Source organism: Canis lupus, chromosome 32 (assembly GCF_011100685.1).
Source record: "Canis lupus familiaris isolate Mischka breed German Shepherd chromosome 32, alternate assembly UU_Cfam_GSD_1.0, whole genome shotgun sequence".
Taxonomy (NCBI): Eukaryota; Metazoa; Chordata; class Mammalia; order Carnivora; family Canidae; genus Canis; species Canis lupus.
Window position 1 is genome coordinate 12,349,100 of NC_049253.1, and position 13,623 is coordinate 12,362,722.

The 13,623-nt window shown below is 37.3% G+C and overlaps 1 long non-coding RNA gene across 1 annotated transcript in view; it reads right to left on the bottom strand.

The window, feature by feature from the left end:
• Positions 1-13,623, bottom strand: part of LOC119867198 — a 21,712-nt gene continuing 8,089 nt past the window's right edge. The window contains exons 3-4 of the long non-coding RNA XR_005382725.1: positions 1,112-1,200; positions 1-257 (exon numbers count right to left, since the gene is read on the bottom strand). This is a non-coding gene — a long non-coding RNA (uncharacterized LOC119867198). The remainder of the gene's footprint in view (positions 258-1,111; positions 1,201-13,623) is intronic.

Sequence of the window (13,623 nt, forward strand, 5' to 3'; positions counted from 1 at the left end):
GATGGTTTTCCTTTGCCCTCTTGTGTCCCAGGAGATTGACTGGTATCAACTACATTAGTAGGTTTCCTAAATCTCTAGTTCCTTGCTGGGTTTGGCTAAGGAAGACACTTGAAGAAGATCTGACAGTGAGAATACAGGGCTCTTGACTCTCTCTCTGATATGGCATAGTTTGGTAGTGGTTGTATTCCTCCATTAAAGGCCATAGATGGGGATGAGCACCCTTTTTCTGACTCCTCTCCAGGTTTCAGGGATGACTCCTACAGACAAAGAAATGTTAAGTCCTATTAATTCTAGGCCTGAGTGCATCAACATCCCTTGGTGTTTTCCCTACTACTACCTACACCATTATAAATTCACCTTCATCAATCTCTCCCCAGTGACCTGTCTCTGTCTGCCATCTGTTTCCTGCCAGGACCCTGACTGATACTTGACCTAGGTATAAATGTTGATCTGCTTTTCCTTTTCACTGTTCTCCTTCACAGTCTTTGAAAGTCAAGATGTAACATCATAAAGATGGCAAATTATCAAGTCCAGGGCTTCATCTGGCTTCCATTCATGTTTAGTGTTGTCTACTAAACACTTGAATTTAGTATGATGGCTTGTATCCTAATTTTAGGAAAATTTGTACTATTTGCTAACGTTGAGAAAATGGAAAGTTCTTACATAAAAATCTGTATTTCCAGATCAGCCTGAAAAACAAGACAAAACAAAACACTGCGAGCTATAGGAAAATTCTGGTCCTGAATTTCTGGCAATGATTGACTAGATTGCCAATGACTGACTAGAGCTAAGAGGGGCTGGAGTTCTCTAACCTCTAACTCTTTGTAGTTTCCATCTCTCTCTGGTGTTTTGAGCATCCATTGCTATATGTGTGTATTTTATTATGGTTGGCCTTTTTTTTCTTATACGTTTAGAGAAAAGAGAAATGTCACATTCCTCTACTCCAATAACCAGTCTCCCACTACCTCAGAATACCTTCTAAATCCAGTGTGACCTGGACTCTGCTTACCTTCTTGACCTGTCTCCTATCTCTCTCCCCTTTGGCGCTCCATCTTATATGAGTTTATTTTCTCTTTCCTGAGCCCACCAAGATTGTTCCTATCAAACTCACCTTTTGCCCTAGTATAGTTTCCATACACATCCCCTCCCTATGCTTCATAGAGGTCCATCAAATGCTCTCTCTTCAAAAAGGTCTTCTCTCTAGAACATAAAAGTCTCCATTTTGAGAGGATCTACCATGTATGCTCACAACTCTAGTATCTTATTCTTTCTTCTGGATCCTCTACCAGTAAATCCATAAATTGTAGTTGCAAGTGAACTAATACCACATGACCTCTCCCTGGTCCAGATTGCAAATGTTGCTTCAGCTCTGGGATTAAGACGTAGAAGACTTATTGTGCAGTATTAAAACCAGATGGTGTTATTTTAATTAGAGTAATGGGGGTTTTTAATCAGGAAAAGTGCACTAACAAAGCCAGGATATATCATCATGACCATTTAAAAAATCGGCAAAGAATTGCAAAGTCATTATTTTAGAATATCCCTGAAGTTTTTCTGTAGAAACATGTTTCCATTAACATGTATTTGCAAGTCTTTTCCAAAATTCCTTCCCTAAGCTTTTATTTTTTTAACTCTTTCTATGAAGAGACAAAACCACAAATATCTTAAGGGGCACATAAGCATGCTTCATTTGGGGGTGTGGGTGTGTATTGTGTGTATTTCTGCATGCCTAAGGTGCGTTCTCCTCAAAAATAAATAAAATAAAAGACAAATCCTCCCTTTGGAACCATTCACCATAAGAGATCCCTATGAGAAAAGTGAAATTTAATTTGGGAGGGATGAATGGAACAATCTGGTCCCATAAGTAGTGCAATATACTTAGCTCCATTCCAATCATTTTAATAACTCACGCCCACTCTTTATCCCTTTCACTTGCCTGTGTTTTAGCACTTCTATGTATACCTCCAGAGACCCCAGCATTCTTTCCATGTTTCTGACACTTGTGCTTATACGTATTGGGGCTGATCCTCTCTCCTCCATTAGATTTTAAATTTATGGTGCACCAAGAACTTTATAACTCCCCACTTTACTTAGTAGCCCCACAGCTGAAGCCTCACCTCTTTCATGAACTCTCCCTTAGACCCTTCTGACCCATGCTGATCCTGTCCTTCTCCAAAATCATATTGCAGTTTTCACTGCATCACATCCCACAGCACTTTCTGTAATAACATGTGCTGAGCACTTGTTAGATGACACACACTTTTCTCTGTGCTTTATATGCATTACTAAATTTAATTCTGATAATAACCTTGTGCATCAGGTACTATTCTTTACACCAATCCAATGGACCAGATTAAGACATTTGAACAAGCCATACAGCTAGTAAATGCTATCCTCATCAAGTTTTCTGAATCTAGAACATTCTTTTTAACCATTCTGCTTCATCATGTTACACAATATCCCTCATATATAATGCTTATTCATTTATGAATTATGTCCTATAAATTAGTTGAGTCTCAGCCAAATATCATACAACTCCTGCAGTGCCCAGATCTCACTTGGGAGGTACTCAATAAATACATCTGAGTGAATTCAGAAGCAGTATTGGTAACTAAGCTGTCTCCTGAAAGTCTCTATGTCAACTCACCTATCTGCATGTAGCCAACTCTTTAAAATCTATAATATTTTAACATTTCTGTTTTGAGATCATCAGGATATTTGAAGGAAATGGATTCATGCTATGTAATTAAAGTTAACATTTTTAGGATCTAAGGAAAAAGAAGTAAACCTGCAAAACTACCCATGCACCAACCTGACCAGAAAAAAAATATTCTTTTCTGCTGTAGACTGAGTCTGAGTACTAGAAATACTTCATCTTAATTTATGCTGTGGAAGGAAACAGAGATGACAAGAGACAGAAGAGAAAAAGGAACCATTATTTATTAAGCTTCTTTTTATCTTATTACCTAAATTTAAAACTGTATTTTAAAACAATTTAAAGGAGTCAATCATGGGAAACCAATGTAATTGGTTTCCTTTCTCTGTCCTTGTGCAGGACTCCTTAGAATCCCATAGTATTGACAGACTGACTTCAGGGTGTTAAAAAATGTTAAGAAATTCTTTGTAAAATGCTGTGTGTGTCTGTTATTCTGTGGTTGAAAGGGCTCATTATGTTTATCAGTTCCTCAAAGGAACTTTGACCAGTAAGATCTACTGCTCTCCTGATGACTATAATATATTCTACATAACCTGAAAGTTGTTCATTTGTCCATAATCAAGAAGAAAAAATAATATCGAACTTCTATGAAAGCAAATTTTCAGTTTTAATATAAGGAACGTGAAAACGAAGAATACTGTTCATATTTGACAGCAGCAGTTCTCAGGACACTATGAAAAACGATTGAAGACCATCCAAGTGCTTTTGTTGACGTGGGCTGTATCTATTAATACTTACCACATTAGGAAGAAAAACGAAATTGTTTTAAGCATACACAAGCACACATTCCATTAACTTTCAGAGAGATGGCGCCAACAGAGTCACAGTCACACAGCCTCTGGAAAACTCCACTGTGATCATGAGAGAATGAAATTAAAAAAGCAAATGATATTTTTGCCTTATTATGAAATAATTTCATTTAGCAGCTCCCCAAAGAGTCTAAAGGATCCTCATGTATACTCAGGCAACATTTTGAGAAGGACTAATTTAGAGAAACTAAAATCTTATAACTGATACCATTTTCCCATTTCATTTTGGCTTTTTGGAAAGATAAGATCCAAATATGAAACTCATCTCTGGGAAATGGGGGAACTTTTATGAAACCGTTAATGCTAATCCTCACTCTAACTTCATCCCTTATTTCCTCTTTGCTTTATTTACTTTTATCATACATTTATTTCACCTTACTACACCGTGTACACAATCGTTTTTTAAAACAATTTATTTTGAAATCACTAAGTTCAGTGTGATGACACTATTAGAAAACTTGTAACTTTACCAAGTTAAAAAAATTGTGTAATGGAATGATTTTAAAGCTAGAAGGGGTTTTGATGTTTTAGCCAAATCTCATCTTTATATAGGGGAGGAAAATAAAGTAATGTTTTTGCTTCAGTTTCCCTAACTTAAGTAGGGATTTTTTTTTTAAGTTCTTTATTCCTTGAATATAGAAATTACCTTGATAGAAATACAAGGTCGCATATTTTTATTGTTAACAGTGATGAATATTTGATAATTCTCTTACACAAATGGACTATGATGCCATTTATCTCATGAGTGTTTGACATATAAGGGCAAATGTTAAATATGGCAGAAAAATTGGAGTCCTGAGTGGGAGCCATTACAACAGAAGCAACTAGTGTCTGTGTCTGTGTAGTTCGTCATTGACAACAAAATACCGTGTCTTTCGCATGCAACTGGTGGCTCTCTCTTCCTGCCAGTAGGCCATTGTTAAAGATAAATGTTTGAAAACAGGAGATTTCTCCCATGAAACCATAAATCTGTGTTTGTGGTATTGTCTAATCTCTGTTGTGGGAATGGATCTGACATCGCCATCTGAAAATTATGACTTCTTTCAACTCAAAACCAGGATGCAGATGACGATGAAGAAAAATTTCCTCTATATTCAGGCAAATGTCACAATTGTGTATAATTCTGTTACCCATGTTGAGAGGCAAATGGGCTTAGGGTTTACTATTCTTTAATTAGATTTATCTTCCAGAAGATGTCATGGTTTATGTGCTCACTAAAGCAACCAAACTGAGCCCTTACTTCCTCTCTAGCTAATCCTGGGCTGGAGAATGCAAATGTCATCACTGTAATATTACCAGTCATGGAAACAACCCAGAAAAGAAGATTTTCATCCGGGGGTTCAAATCAAGTCCATATTTCCAGGTCCCCAATCACTTCCCCATGTTCTTTCATCAAACATTTCCAGTGTGCATCACACCTTGCTGGAAATATCCTTTAAATTCCACTTGTCAGAGTGATATGATGCAAAAGTTGTGCTTTATCGTAGGAAAACAACCTGCCACCTACTTATCTGTGCACGCTTCCTTCCTTCTTTGACAACATCCTCCAGGAAAATAGTATTACTTTAGTTATCCTCTCTTCTCCCTCCTCCTCGTCCTCCTCATCCTCCTCCTCCTCCTCCTCTTCTTTTCTCCTTCTCCTTCTCCTTCTCCTTCTCCTTCTCCTTCTTCTTCCTTCTAATATCTGAGCATATGTTGGAAGCAATGACATCATGTATTAACCTTCCTCTCTCAAAGAGCACACATCTTTCAGGCCAGATGCTTGGAGCAAACATTAAACATGCATCCTACCACTTCCCCAAACATGGGTAACCATCTACATATCATCACAGAGAAGCTCACATGGAGATTACTCCATATAATGTCTGATGGTGTAGGTAGGAATAGAAGCCAGAGCCTCAGCTCTCTGTGGTGTTCCACCTAGAAAGCATCAGGCCTATTTCTTCAGAAAAGCAATAAAGCACACCCTGGGAACAGGCCAAAGATTTGGCTAAGAGGAGGATGGGTCAGGACTTCCCCAGCCTCGAGTGAGCACACTTCCTGATACCGTCACAATGGTTCTTAGGCGAGTGAGTGTGACCTTTGCTGAACAACTATTTCTATTGACACAGAGACGATTCTGCTCTGTGTTTGATAGTAATGTGGAGGCAATTTTCTTATTTCAAAAAAGAGAGGTCAAAGCTGGAGGAGAAGTGCTACTCTCTCTGGAAAATCTCAAACATGTTCTTGATCTGTAAAACAAACCTAAATGAACAAACAAAAAACCCATTGTGAACCTCTATAAACATCAGGAAAAATATATATATATTCACTTTTCTTTCCATGAATTACATTTTTGTTGCTGTGGATTGAATTAGATATTTCGGGCAGCCACTTTAGGTGGTACTGCTAAAAACAAAGTATTCTGAATTTATTCAGACCTTAAAATCTGAAAGCATCAGTACACCCCTCTTCCATTATGTCTTCTCTATGCCTTTCAATTCACCAGCAGGTTTTAGCTCAGCATCGTTAGGGAGAAAAGATTCAGTTAAAAGGAAAACATAATTTGTTTTCTATCTGTATTTCCAACACAAAGTAAGTTCTCAGTAAGTATTTATTGACTATAATAATGAAAATTGTTGTCAAAACACTTGACTATGAAGGATGGCCATTTCCTATGCTGGATTTATGGTGGGGGGGATACATTTTTAGGAAGAAGAGAGTAGTTTATGGGATACTACAGAATAATTTGATAATATTTTACAGCAAAAATATTTTGAGATATATTATTACTCATGCAGTCATAGGTAACTTAATACTGAATTTAATGTTGAACTTGATTTTACTTTCTCATCCTGCACAATTATTCTCCATTGGCCTTACTCTAATTATCCAAGGCAATGAAGCCACAGTGTCTATTTAAGTTTTACTTTTTCAGAAAGGCAAGACCCAAAGGAGGAATCAGAAATTTTTTCTTATATCCATGCAGTATGAGAGTCAGATTTTAAAGTTACTTTTTGTTTTTTTCAGTAAAATTTTTCTATAAATTAACTCCTCTTAAATAAGTTTAAAAATTTTCAACTTAAATAATTATGATCATATAGAGATAAACACACATTTGTCAAGTCAGTGGTCTAGAATCCTGTAGTATACAGTGATATACAAATGTGCATTAAGAAGTGATAAATACAAGTTAATTACTAGAACAATGGGAAGGGGTCAGAAGGAAAGGAAAAAAAAATCAAAATAATTTTTAAGTTAGTAACCTTTCACCTGACTCACACTGGTTGGAATCCAATATTGACCAGAGGGACAGGAATTCATTCTGATGATGTGATGGTAAAAAGTTGTTAGTTCAATGAGTCTGGTGGTCTTGGCACTATTCCCAGAGAACTAGAGTTCCCAGTATGTAACCGAAGGACAACTTTGGTCCAACTGGCAGGCAGTCTTTGTTGTGTCAAAAAAGACTCAGGGTAGAAATGGCCTATTGGGACACATCTTTTCCTTCCTACTGACAAGCTTCATCTCTGAATGAGTGGAAGGAACTCTGGTGGTCACCTCTAGAGAAGTAGTGGCCAGGACCCTATTCTCAGTCTGACCTGGGATTTCAGTGGACTTGGGTTTTGAAGGAGTACTTCCCAAAACCTAATGCTGTCTCTTTGGGAAACATAAAGAAACATAAAATTTATCACTTGGAAAGATAGAATGATTTCATGTGCAGCCTTCATATCAGAGTCCTCAAGGAGAAGTGATGAATAAGCTGAGAAATTTTATTCAGCAGAACTATTCCCTTGGGTATGGGAAAGAGTGAGCCACGGTCATCTTTATTAGAAATTGTGCACCTGAAGGTTCCCAGACAGAGTGAGAGAACATGCACAACCCCACTGTAAAACACTTTTTAAAAATCTTTAGGATGCATTAGTGCGTTAATACACAGGGGTTTAACTCTGATTGCCTGATATGGAAATCCCAGCTGCTCATCTTTAAAAGTGAACACTTTCCATTATAAAGTGTTTTGGGGTTTTTTGTGCTGGTTTTCCTCTTTCTTTTAATTTGTGGTATTCATTTATAGAGTCCTTATGTGGTCCCCATGGTTTCTAAAATTACTAAAGAAAAAAAAAAGTAACTCTTCCCAAAGTCATTGTAAGTAGCTGGGGTGATTGATTCTTGTCCATGGACTAAGCTCCAAAAATATATGCAAAGAAATGCAAGATCAGTTATGGTGAAGTGATTCTAGTCTCTATAATTGTACCATTCCATTGGTGTTCCAATCCAAATGGATTATCTACAAGCAAATGATGCAAAGTTCAGAAGTTCCTTGGAGGGGTTCAGTCTCAGTGTGAGAAGAATGCAGGCAATCAGGAAAAAAAATTTACAAAAGCAATTCTATAATAGAGAGGAAAAGGAGCCCATAGACAATATTCAGACACAAAAACATTATGCAAGAAGGTATGACAATCCAGTCAGCTTCTCCAACTTGTATTTTATTTGGCCTGTTGGTAAAATCTGATACTGTTTTTTATGCCCTCTGTCTTGAAATTTTCTCTTTTCTTGATTTCCACATTAATCTCCTATACAAGCTTCTACTCTGTTATCTTTCCAATTGGAAAATTTGATTTCCTGGGGGAAACTTAGATCCTCTTTCCTTCACATTTTATAGACTCTCCCAGGAAATCCTGTCCTATCCTTAGGCTTTAGATTTCACCCACTTGACAGTAACTCCTAATTGATCAGAGCTCATTCAGAGGCTAGTGACAGAAATTCAAAATAAGCCAAATGATTTTTTTCAAAGGTTATTTATTGGCTGAAACAACCAAAAAGCCTAGGCATAGTTATTATAAAGATGTTCAATGTATATATTTATTTAACAAGCTTTTATTGAAGATCTATAAGCCAAGTATTATTTAAGGATCAGGGATAGAAAAGTGAATTAAATAGACAACAATCTCTGACATCATGTAGTTAACAACATAATAATTTGAAAAGCAGTCAAAATATGTTAGATGCTGGTAAGTAATAGGGAAAGAAATAAGACATAGAAGGAGATAGGGAGGGCTGGGATAGAGTAGGGTTACTATTTTCAGTAGTTAGGACAAAATTTCACTGAGAAAGTAATATTTGACTCAAGATCTTCTGAAGGATCTGAAGTGTCAGCCATGTGGCTAGCTGGACAAAGAGTTTCTAGGTAGAGGGAATGGCAAGTGCAAATACCTTAAGGTAGAGGGTCCGAGAACTGAAAAGAATCCAGATAGCAGCAGAAAAAGGGAGTACAAAGATAGTCATAGATGAAAGTATAGAGCTAGCCAGTGGGCAGACTGTGCAGAGCCTTTTGGGCCTTTGTAAGGACCTTATCTCTTTACTCCAAATGAAATCTGACTTGTTGCTGTGTTTTGAGGAGAAGAGCATTGTGATCTGACCTACATTTTGACAAAATTATTCTGTTGTCTGGTATAAAGGAAGCTACGTTGGAATCAGGAAGACCAGTTGATAAATGTATCACCCCAAAACTCAGTGTTAAAAACCATAAGTATTAATTATCACCCATGCATCTTTATGCAGTCTGGATGTCTTTTTGGGGGGGAGCTCTAGTGTGCCTACCCACATATCTGTAGTTGGCTGCTGAGTGGTTGGTTGATCTTGGCCATCCCACATTTTGGAAGATTGGCTGACTGTAGGTTGGCCTCTGGATGTCTGACTTCCCATCTTTGTGTTGTTTTAACCTCCACCAGGCTGACCTGGGCTTGTTCATGTGGTGGTGGCAGGGTTCCAAGAGATGGAGCAGGAATATGCCAAGCCTTTGTAAGCTGGTCACAGAACTGTCAGTCACCTCTGCTACATTCTGTTGGCCAAACCAAGTGAAAGGCCAGTCAAAATTCAAGGAGTGAGAACAGAATTCTATCAGCTTATGGCAAAAGCAGTAAAATCATATTGCAGAGGGCATACTGGGAGGCCAATGATCCATAACAGAGTATTATAAAAAAAAATAGGCAGTTGAATTCTCTATATTTTGAAGGTAGAGCCAAGAGAATTTGGCTGAAAAATTAAAGGTAGCATATGAGAGAAAGAGGAGTTGAGATTAACACAACTGTTCCTGTCTCAAACAATCAGAATGATGGAATTGCTGTTAACATGGAAAGAGAAGGTAGCAGGAGGAGAAATAACTTGTCCTTTCTATCAAGATTCTATTTTTAAGCTCTGATTTCCTTAGGCGCTCCTCATATCTAGGAAAAAAGTCATCAACAGCAGTTTCAGATATATATCTCTTTTCTGGATTAGCAGTTAAGTCAAAAATGAAAGATTCTTTGGACAATTGCTTTATTAGGAGCTCTGTACTGACTTCGTGGATCATTATGTCCTTTGGCCTTTCCAGAACCAATCACTATGACTATAATTACTCAGATATGGGTCATGTGTTCCCTCTCAGAGCCTGTGAAAGCTATTAGTCTTTTTTAATAACATTAGATTGAGAGTAGAGTAGTGGTTATTTCTCAGAGAAATGAGGATTCCATTGCTGGGGAGAATGGATGCCAAAACAACATGTGTCCATCACAAATCCAAAGCCTGTATCTATTACCGAGATCTCTTCTTATGCCCTTTATATTTAAGATAACATCATTTGGATATTCCACAGGCACCTCCAGCCTGACTTATAGAAAACTGTACTCATTATCTTTCTACTTCCCTTGCAAACTCCAGATGATCCCTAATGTTTCTTACCACGGTGAATGGCACCATCATCCCTCTATTTGCCCAAGCAAGAAAGCTGGGAGTCATTATTCATCACTACTTTCCCCCTACATTCAGTGAATCATGAAATCCCATAAATTCTCTATTAGCTATCTGTTAGAATATCTGTCAGTTTGGGGCCGTCATCCACAGGATTATTCCCTGGCTGATTATGTTGTCTTTATTCTCATTCCTAGCTAATCAATCCTTTATTCTAATTCATTTTTTTTGTGTCTGCAGACAGCAGTATTTCCACAACAAAAATAGTTATATGACTTCCTTGACTAATGTCCTATAATCAGTCCCTATTACTCTTAGAATAATACAGTTTGAAAGTTCCTTGTTTACATCTTATTTCCTGTTACTTTTTGCCACCCAGACTGTGTTCTCAGCATACTAAACATTTTCACTTCCTTAAGGAAACTGCCAATTCCTTCTTATCTTGGGCTATTGAACATTCTGTTTCTTTTCCCTGGAATACATATATTTCAAGATAGATCTCATTTCTTGTAGGAAATAATTTTGACCTTTCCTTCCACTGGTCCAGGATGATACTTGACCTCTATACCCTCCTTATCATAACTATTTTTACACTGCATTTTATTGACTATTTATTTGCTAGTCATCATTCATTAGGTTTTAAATTTCACGAGTAATGATCATGTCTGTCTTGGCCACTATTTTCTCCCTTAGTAACTGGTTCATACTAGTCAGTTAAGGTTTCATTTGGATCCATGAATAGGAAACTCTGATTAAACCTTGTTGTAAAGAAAATCTTAATCATCACAGAATAAGAATAAACTTCATGAAACTTTGTTATGGTTGTGGTAGTGGCTGTTTTAGTATTATGGAATTACCTATCAGAAAAGATTGTATAGGAACCACCACAAAGACTAATCTGAAACACTGGAGAAACAGAAGAGAGAAGGGGAAAAATGTTATGACAGTGAACCCACTTTTCAGAAAAGTTAAGATGGGAAAGTTCCCATTTCATTGGTTAGTATTTAGTGGAGGTAGCAGAAAATCAATGAGTGTTATAGAAAATTCATTATAACAATCATATCTTAGCCAGTTATGGGAGGAGTTAGGGAATGAAGGTCTGGAACATAGGCCAGGTACTCTAGAAGCCAAGAATATCCAGCTGCTAATGCTATTCCAGGCAGAGGGGAATTTATGGTGAAGCCGTGGGAAGCTCTTCTTTCTTATAGCAACCACTTCTGTGGAATCCCAACCAAATGTCTGCTGGTGGTCCTGAGGTTACTGTTGGCCAGCAGGACCTCATGTGGGGAAGATCTGAACATAGAGCAGAGGACATAGAGGATAAACCAGACCTGATGGGCATCTCTAAATCTGCCCCTAAAGACATCTGAGTGCAAAGATATCTGCTTCATCTCTGATTTATTTCTAGATTTTATTCAAATGTTTAACCTGGATCTATGAGAGAAGGACATTCTAGGAAATATATTTCCCACCTTAACAAATGTGACCAGCATCAACTACTGAATGCTGGATGCTTTATTTAGATGCTAGAGTCACTTGTGAATTTACTTTCCACCCAATCTGAATCTGGCAAAAAGCAGAGATTTAGACATTTAGTTGCCCTGTAGAGCAGGGTGACCCTGACTTAGACTTCACACTGAGCAGCTGGAGTGAAAAAGAATGGGTGGAAATGCCAAAAAGCCTAAGTATGAATGGCAAATAATCTTGAAAATCAAATAAATTCATGGCATATGGGAAAAAGAATGAGATCTAGTCTTAATTATAATGGTTTTAAAAATAGAAAACTTGCTGCCAAGAAATCAAGTACAAATATGTTTAGACTGGGTTTCAATTATAGTTAGAAAATGTAATGAGTTAGAAACCTTGTATTTGTCTTATGGACTTGAGAAGCAAATTCAACATCTAATAGAAGGTGTCATATGAGCTAGTTAATTTAATTTTATTTTTTTTTGAGCTAGTTAATTTTAATATTGGGTGTCTGTTGCTCATGTTGAGGATGTGCGCTATAACATTGAATTATGTGTTGACACCTTCCTTCTTGAGCCTTATGTCTCACTTCTAGTGAGATCTCCTTTTCTTCCTCAACAAACTCCCTCCCCTAGCCAGAGTTTCTTGCCAGAGGATACTGGGAAAATATTTGACCTCAAAATACTCTCCCTGTAAAGATCGTGCCTTCCCCAGTGTTGCAGGCCGTCAAATTATTAAACAGAATATCTAACATGCCAGCCTTAAGTATTTGCACTCAGATGCTGTCACCAGTGTCCTGGCCTTTCAAAACACAAGCTATATCAAACAAGATGGCAAAGAGGCTCACCAAACCAACAACGAAAAGATCTCATAGAATATAACTTCTACTGCCCCTCTTTAAAGCTATACAAAGCCAATTTCTGGTAATTTTAGCACAGCTATTACATCCTGGCAGCCAGTCAATAAAACTTTACATATATATTGAGATACAGTCTCAGAACCCTCTAACAGGTAAATGATAAACTTTAATGTTATCTGCATATTGAGATTAAATATAAATTCTCCAAAATCACTAAGATAGTACTTCATATAAACTACCTTAAAGAGATATCTCTCAAGTAGCTTCAAAGTCCATCTTTGTCATGTGTTTTCAAAGCCATTGCAGGAAGTTTTTAATGTTTCATCCAGGTCATTCCCACAACTGTTTCTGGGCATCTTACCCCAGGAGAATCTCCTTCTTTGTCCTTACTCTATTCTCTCAAATCAACATGCTTTAATACTGTCATTTAATTCCCTATCAGGGCCTGTCTGGCCATTTCTGGCTTTGTCTTTGTTAAGATTTTCTTCATGGGCATATACAAGCATAGGAGTGAGACCAGAAGATTTTGTGGAGAAAGAACCTTCCTTAATACAGATCCTTACTCATCTTCTGACTCATCCACAAGGCTAAAGGCTTAGAACTGTCTATTCTAATTACAATTAGTTTTTAATAGAACTGAAACAACTGTGTTGAGAAATGTCATTGGCACGTGACATTTCAGTTCAGTGGGGGGGAGGGGTGCTTGGCTTTAATACGATACAGACACTAAAAAAGCTCACTATGTACAGTTCCTAAAAGTCATTTACAGAACAAACGATATATTATTTGCTATCAATATGATTATTTTAAGAGAGAATTTGGCAACTTTAGCTGAGTAGCTGACACTAACTGAAAGAAAATTTAAGATGGAAGTAGCTGCAGAATAATGAAGACATCATTCCCTGGAATTCTTCTTTTCCCAGGAAGCCAATTGCCATCTTTGGATAAGTCTCAATGTCAGAAACTGATTGAACAAGAGGATAAAGAGCATAGGATATTAATGTATATGAGGTGGGAAGCATAAATTCAGATTTCAAAGCTGGAATTAATGCAGATATTATTATTTT